The sequence below is a fragment of the Nematolebias whitei genome, chromosome 10 (genome assembly GCF_014905685.2).
Source record: "Nematolebias whitei isolate Nwh7 chromosome 10, NemWhi1, whole genome shotgun sequence".
Classification (NCBI taxonomy): Eukaryota; Metazoa; Chordata; class Actinopteri; order Cyprinodontiformes; family Rivulidae; genus Nematolebias; species Nematolebias whitei.
Genome location: NC_056507.1, coordinates 4,332,792 through 4,340,643, shown reverse-complemented (window position 1 = coordinate 4,340,643; position 7,852 = coordinate 4,332,792). Strand labels below are relative to the sequence as shown.

The 7,852-nt window shown below is 40.5% G+C and overlaps 1 protein-coding gene across 1 annotated transcript in view; it reads right to left on the bottom strand.

Moving 5' to 3' along the window:
• cspg4 (chondroitin sulfate proteoglycan 4) overlaps positions 1–7,852 on the bottom strand; it is a 100,420-nt gene that overhangs the window by 70,374 nt on the left and 22,194 nt on the right. The gene's annotated exons all lie outside the window — the stretch shown is intronic.

Sequence of the window (7,852 nt, the reverse complement as noted above, 5' to 3'; positions counted from 1 at the left end):
TATATATATATATATGTAACTTCATACAATTAAAAGCAAACACTGTATAAACTTTAGGTTTTTGTATGGTGACGGATTCTGTCTGCCAGTCCTATTAAGGTTAACAGACACATGTGTGTGGTTACCATGGTGACCCTTAACGCTTCTTTTAACCTTGGTTTTATTTGCAGTTCAAGCTCAAATTGGTCTTTTAGTCAGCGTAGATCATTAAAAAAAAGAAATACTTTATTAATAATGAGTTTTAGAGAAGGAAGTTGGTGTTTGTAGACATTTGACATTTGACTGTTGGCAGGCTCACCTGCAGAGGTGCGTTCTGTTTGAGTCAAATGAGTCATGTGCAAGTCCTTAGCAATACGGATGTTTAATTATCGGTTAACAAGCCATGATACAAATGGCTGCCTGTGTGTGTCTGCTTCCAACAAATGGGACCTTTTTTAGTAGAGTTAAATGCAGTTTTGTTAAAAACAAGCTGACATTTTATTTCCTTTCACTGAGTCACACAAAGGGTGTGGTGCTGTACCCACCACAGACTCATCGCTGCAGGTTTGACTTTTACTATAAACAGCTTAAAGTTCACGTGCTCCTTTGTGACGTCTGCTGTGTACAGAGAGCGTTAATGTCTCCTGAACTCCCAGCGTTTTAGAGGACGTACACGCCAGAAGCACAGTGGCAGTCATTGTTGAACAAACAGATTACACACACACACACCGATGTAAAACAAAAAAACAACTGAACTAAATCAAATCAACGCAAAAAGTGTATTATTCATAACATCTGCTAGATGGTAACAAGCATGAAAACCTTCACATAAATAAAGAAGGTTGCTCGGTTCCTGTACCCACCCACCAAAAAGAGCTCAGTCCAGTCCACTTAGCACCAAACAACAACGGCCTCCATTCCTCCAGTGAACGCACGTCACCTGCTGTATTCATGACAGAGTTTTAATCTATAATCATCACATCAAGACACCTAATTATTAGAGCCCGACTGATATATTGGTAGGGCTGATAGGTCGATATAGATGTTTGGGGACCTATCAGTGATAATTGTGCCATTATGCGACAATATAAACACTTCTAATTTTCATCCCTAAAATGCCGGAACCAGCCGTAATGGCACAATGTATCCAGCAGAGGGCGCATGAAGACTACTTTCAAGTCATGGCCGTTCACTTAAGTTTCACTTTCACGTTCAGCACAGACGAAGCAGCGAGCAACACTGTGTAGTGTGTTTTGCTGAACAGAGCATGATAAGTTTATTTTAACTGATCTGTAAAACAAATCACCAATAATAAATTCTCTTCAATTCTCCAACCTGATTGTCATTAGCTACCTCTCAAGTTAGCAAGCTAATGTTTAGATAACCTAGCATACGCTATTGCCTGTAAAACTTTATCCAGAACAATAAATCTAACGGTAAAATATATCAGTGTTAGTAACTTTGTCTTTGTTGTCCTCAATGAAATGCATTGTTCGTCTGAAATCATTACTTCTCTATAAAGAAAAATAAACTCTGCTGCGGTCAATCCTAATTAGACCTTCACCATACATGACTGAATGTTTAAACAATGAACAGGGAAGGTGTTGCTTTGTTTAATTTATATTTATGTAACACACTTGATAACTTTATGGTGAACAGTGGAGGTCAGAAAATGTGAACGCATGTTTTTATGACCAGTGCACCACCTGTGAACCTACTGTGGGACTAATTAAAGCATAGATCTGATTAGCTTAGCTTCATGGTTGCTAACAGCTGTGCTAAATAAACGAGCCCCGCTTTTCTTAGATTCTTGGGGGTGGACAAAACAAAAATGTTCAGCCATTATATTGGTTATTGGCGGTCGTCTTCCCCTCCCAGTATTGGTATCGACAGTAGCCAAAATTTCCACATCGGCTGTGCTCTATTATGTAGTTGATGTTTTGATCAATTCTTGTTCATAACTTCATGCATGACTTCACAGATATGTCACGCCATGTGGCAGTTCTTGAAGTATGTGTGGTAAATCCCTCTCAGCTACTACCACATCAAACTTCATCTCAAAGTCTGTCATTGTGACTGAGGTATAACCATCTTTGTTGTTCTCAATTAGCTGTGGCAACCATTTTGAATTGGATTGACTCTAAAACTTAAGCATCTCTTGATCACCTTCGGAAGGTTTCATGAAAACATGCCCAGTCGTTTATCTGATACATTGTTAACAAAGACGTTTGTCACCAACAAGGGATGCTGAAGTTTCAGAAAAGTATCTGGCAGGAGCCGTTGCCCCTTTGAGTGCATGCTGTGGATGACTCTCAGCCACCACCACACCCAGGTTTTTCTCATTATCCGTAAAGATGACTGAGCTAGAGACGTTTTTTGCGTTTCAAGTGAACAGCCTAAGTACTAGAGTACGGCAAGCTATTTAAAAAAAAAAAAAAAATATATATATATATATGGTGGCCATCTTGGATTTTGACATGGCAACCCAATTGTTGATAGTGACCTTTCTTACCCCTCAATGCAGCCACACACCAAAATGGAAGTTTCTTGCTTTTCAAGTTGCGCTCGCAACATGGGCAGATGGACGAGTGCATTTCCAATTCCCCATCTTCGCTCCGCGACGAGGGACAAATAAATACACACAGTTCTGAGTGTTTTATGTAGCTGATGACATGAAATGTGTTGTGCTGCTTTTATTGTTTTGTCCTTTAACTCAGTCCAGCTTCGAGATGGTTTTGCAGCCGCCAGGAGTAAGCAGAGTTTTTATTTTTATTTTTTTGTAAGACTAATAAGCTGCAGGGTATCTCTGCTGCAAAATGAAGCCGAGGTCGTCCAGACCAGGCTGTGAAGAAAACTGCTTCAACCATACACACAAAATACAAAAAATAAAAACTAAACCAACCAACGAGTTATTTTTCATATGTAGCTGTAAAAGGGGCCTTTGTGCCTTCAAAAAAATCTGCTCCAACTATATAAGTGCAGCAGAGGACAAATGGAAAGAAAGACTCAAAAAGAGAAAGCACACAGTGTACCCGGTGGGTGGAGGGGATTTTCTCGCAGCAAGACGTATTTTGGTGAAAAGCGCTCCTTGTGGAGGTTTCTGATACCCTGCTTCACCAGCAGGCCTTGGCGGAGCATCAGGGTGTTGCTTCTGTCTTCAAAAGCATCGCTCTGAGCGTGGCAGCAGATCCAAAAGACCTTAATAATGTGTTTCATTTTTAACTGCAGCATCAGTCGTGTTAAATCTTTTTTTTTAAAATCTTGACAGACGCTTGAGTGGTTTCTAAAAACAAACTGTTTAAGAAACCTGGGAGCACAGATCACCTGTGTTTCTGTGATCAACCGCGAAAGGGCGTTTGTGCGTGTAGCCAGTAGCGATTTTAGCCTATTTTTGGGGGGTGCTCAAGCACCCCTACATTTTTACTCTGCACCCCTGAAGAATAAAGAAACCATCATTAGGATTTTGTACGGAAACTCAGTTCTCAAACTGTAGAGTCACTAAAATGTTGAATAAATTTGTAATCTATATGGAATAAATGATGACACTTTTAAAAGGGCCAGTAAAATCCATCAATCATGAGTCGGATCCTCAACGCCGCTTGTCAATCAGTCCAGCAGGCTCGTCAGCAACTGACCAATCAGTGACCTCAATTTGTCTCGAAGTGAAACGCCCCTTTCCTGCTGGAGCTCCACCCCCTTTCCCTCCGACAACATGGTCGGGGTTTTGCATTTTGAATGCTTTGCGGTCAGAGGGATTTCATGAAAAGTCATCAGAGGAAATGGTTAAAAGTTGTCCGTGGAAAACATGTACCGGTAATTCAGAAAACGTTACCCTGAGTGTTTGGGTGAATACATTTGATTCCATTTCCTAAACCTAAACGCATCTGGAAAAATGTAAACGATGAATAAATCCCTGCGTCCGACCTCGCGAGCAGCTGAATACAACAGTGATAAACAGGAAGTACCACGTTTGTCTGTTTGAAGGTAACTGCAGATAAATCCTCCATTTTTTGACCTATTTACAGGTTAATGGTTAAATTAAAGGTTAATGCTTATAGCTAGTTGTGTTTCGTTTCGTGTGTTTTAAATGTAGATGTTGTAACTTATGGTTGCAAAAGTTTAGTCTTTGTTTGTTATGATTAGTTAAAACTAAACTGATTTTTGTACAAAGTGTTTATTTATTTATTTAAATTAGGCCAATGCATATCAATCAACATGTCAGTAAGCATCAATCTAAATACGCCGGAGTTAGCACAGCAGCTGATTTTCATCTGTTGTCCTACGGCAGGTAAGAACAAGAAACAACCCACAAAACAAAGAGCGGAGAATAATACAAACATCACCTATATAACACATAACACAACATGAAATTACAATAAAGATATGATGCCATAAGAAAATAAACAAAGTAATTGTTAGGTTGTGTAATGTAAAGTGGAGCGCTACATCTGTAACTTCTTAGCTAGCACATCTGTATTGCGCTGCTAGCTTAGCACTACTTCTTGTTGCTCTTTAAGATAGTTATTGAATCAATTGTTCACTTATGTAGGTCAACATAGTTGTTTAAAAACCCGTTAGAAAACACCAGGATGCAAGAAATGGCATCTACTTTATCTGGGTTAGGACCACCAGACCATCAGTGCCCCCCTCTTTAAAAATGCTTCCGATGCCAGTGGCCCCCATGTTGTTCAAGCCGAGAGTCATTGTCAACACTGGGGGCTGAGCACCCCTAAAAGTCAGATTCTAGAACCGCCCCTGTAACCAGAGTGTTATGAAATAAAAAACATTTGTGACTAAATTATACGCGATACCTCAAGCCTTTGGTGCTCTGAGCAGTTAACGGCGCTCTACGCAGCCGGAGCGTCCAGCAACGTGCACTAAAGCAAATTTTATCCTGACAACATAAAGGAAGTTGCTGCTGCAGCATCAGAAAACACACGACAGTGAGCACAGTTCACTCAGAAGGTCACAAATCCTTTCTTTACATTCCTGTGAAATCCAAGTAAAACCCTGCTTGATGCAGCCGCTGTCTTTATCTTTCTGGATTTCCAAACGGCCTTGAACAGCGTGCGTGTCGAAGCTTTTCAAAACGCGAACCCCCGGTCCCGTGAATCCAGTGTAAACAAGGTCTGGCTTTTAGTTATGAATATATTTACAGTTGTTTATTAGAATTTAAATGAGGGTGAGGATTTCCAATACACGGGCCAAAAAGAAGCAGCCCATTTATTTATTTATTTATTTATTTTTTTTTTTACTGCAAATGAATGTAAAAAAAAAAAAAGGCAATAATAAAAAACATAGCAGTTCTTAAATGTCCTGCCCATGTCATCCAGTTTTATCCAGTTGGCATTCAGATGCACCACTTACTGAGAACACAGAGGGAATAAACATCCCAGAATGCCGAGCTGCAGAGTACAAACGTGTAAATGATGCTTTTATTTAATTTTATTTTTCCAAAATACACTTAACAACGGAGGCTTTTATGCAAACAGCAATGCTGTGGAAACAGAGGAGTCCACTGGGTGTTAAGTGAAGTTCAGGGCAGCCACTCAACTCCAAACAAGGTGCTTTGCTACATTTCATCACGGGCGCCATATGAAATCTCTCCGGAACACATTTAACAATATATACTTGGATTGTAATGTTATTGTGATGTGCAGCTGGATGAGAAAAAAAGAGTTCAAGTTGCTAATGTGGCTCTGCTCACATTTCTGGGACAGAGGCAAAAAGAGGAAAAATAAGAGTGAGATGAGTGGAATGCACTGGATGAAACCACAAAACCACAGATTGAAGTGAGATGAGTGGAGAGCCGTCAGACAGCCAAGAGACAAAACAGGAGGAAGCCGATAATGTTCTAAAGTCTAGATGGAAAAGCTGCAATCAAAACCAAACTTTTTTAAAGCAATGGTTGGAAAATGACATCAATGCTTTCGTGTTTTATACATTTAGGATGAGGGGATTCTCTTTAGACTTTCTGAAGAGGAGACGCTGAAACAAGAAGAAAAACAATCTGGAAAATGTTCAACTATTTGCCTTTCATGCTGGGTGGCAACCATTGGTGTCAGAAGCATTTGTAATGTGGGGGGAACACATTAGTGTGTGGGGGGAGAGGGGTCTGGGGGTCCTCCCCATATATTTTTGAAAAACTAGAAGCCATTTTGAGCAGTCTGGTGTATTTTAATGGGCTCTTAAACATCTACAAAGTGTATGTTTACCTACATAAGTAAATATGTGATTCAATAACTGTTTTAGAAAACAACAAGAAGTAGCCTGACCAACAGCCCTCCTTATGTGATTAGAGCACACTTCGCTTCTCTCATGCATCCTAATCCCCCCACCGCCCCTGCCCCCTGGTCGACAGCTGCCAGCACCAACATAATATTAAGCTAGCAGCACACAGCCGTAGCGTTCCGCTTCTTTCATGCCTCCTAACCCCCGCATCACGGTCAACAACTGCTGGCGCTAACGTAGCTCTAAGCTAGTGCGTAACAGAGAGGTGTATCCCCCTCCACCCCCCGCCCCGTCCACAAAAAACCCTGAAGAGATGAGCACCCTGCCAAGGCAAGTGATCTCGAGAAAACACTGCATGCAGTGTTGTGACTTGTAGGTAACCAGGAAAACCTGGAGTGGACTTTTAGTGGTTTGAATATTCTCCTATTAATCAAGTGGAATGGATTCATTGATGAAGAAATAGAAAGAGCGCTGGGTGAACCAATATTTCATGGTAAATGTGTGTGGGGGTCCAAACAAATGTTTTTTTTTAACTTCACATATAATTGATGCAACATCTATGGTGGCAACATTCAGAACAATGAACCAAACAACCAGAACAGGGATGACCTTGGCGAGGTCCATCCATCCATTATCTTTTACCCGCTTCTTCCATTTTGGGTCACGGGGGTCGCCCATGTCCAGCAATCACTGTGTGAGTGGCGGGGTACACCCTGGACAGGTCGCAAGTCTTGGCGAGGTCTTTGGACCTTATTGAGAACATGGTAAGTTTGTGATAATGCAAGCTGTCACACTTGATGGTTTTTAGCCTTTGAAGAAAAGTTGTGGTGCTAAATTCATGCTACTAAAGAGACTGCTGCCAAACAGTCTTACACTGTAGACAAATGTGGTCTAAGTCCAGTTTTTTTGCTCTTATGCAACCTACATTGAATGTTTTCATGACAATCAACCCAGGTCTTTTTCATGTGTTACTGAACTGAATATATGTTTGATGTTTTTAAAGCAACCTCAGTCAGAATGCACGTCTTATTTTATCTGACTCTGACATCAGTGAGGTAGAGGCAAGCAGACCGATCCAGTGATTAATAATAATGATAACAACTTCACGCTTTTTAAATCTTGGAACTCCACACGTCTTCCGCTACATAACGCAAGTCCAGTTGCTTCATCTTTGATATTTTAATTTCCCATCTCCTGGATGACTGAGAATCTGCAGCAACATGTGATGCTAATGTTAATGTCGGACCGGATCGATGCTAACGTGGTGGAATCAAAACTTGAGTTTGTTTTTATCTTCAGAACGTCACTCCTGTGCCAAAACTGCACCGGAGGAGCCGTCAAAAGGCCAGATTAAGTGTAAACACTGGACCAAACAGGCACGTCAAATAATAATTAATCACTTCTGACTGCACAACTTCCGAATCACACATGCTACCATGTGTAGCATCCATATTTACTTCCTTGAACTCAACGTAACGTACTTAATAATACAATAGTTCCTCGTTTATCGTGGGGGATCCGTACCATAAAGCCTCGTGATAAGTGAAAAACTGAAAAGTAGGAATAGTAGTACAAGTAGTAAGTAGTAGTTTATTTTGGTATATATATATATATATATATATATATATATATATATATATAT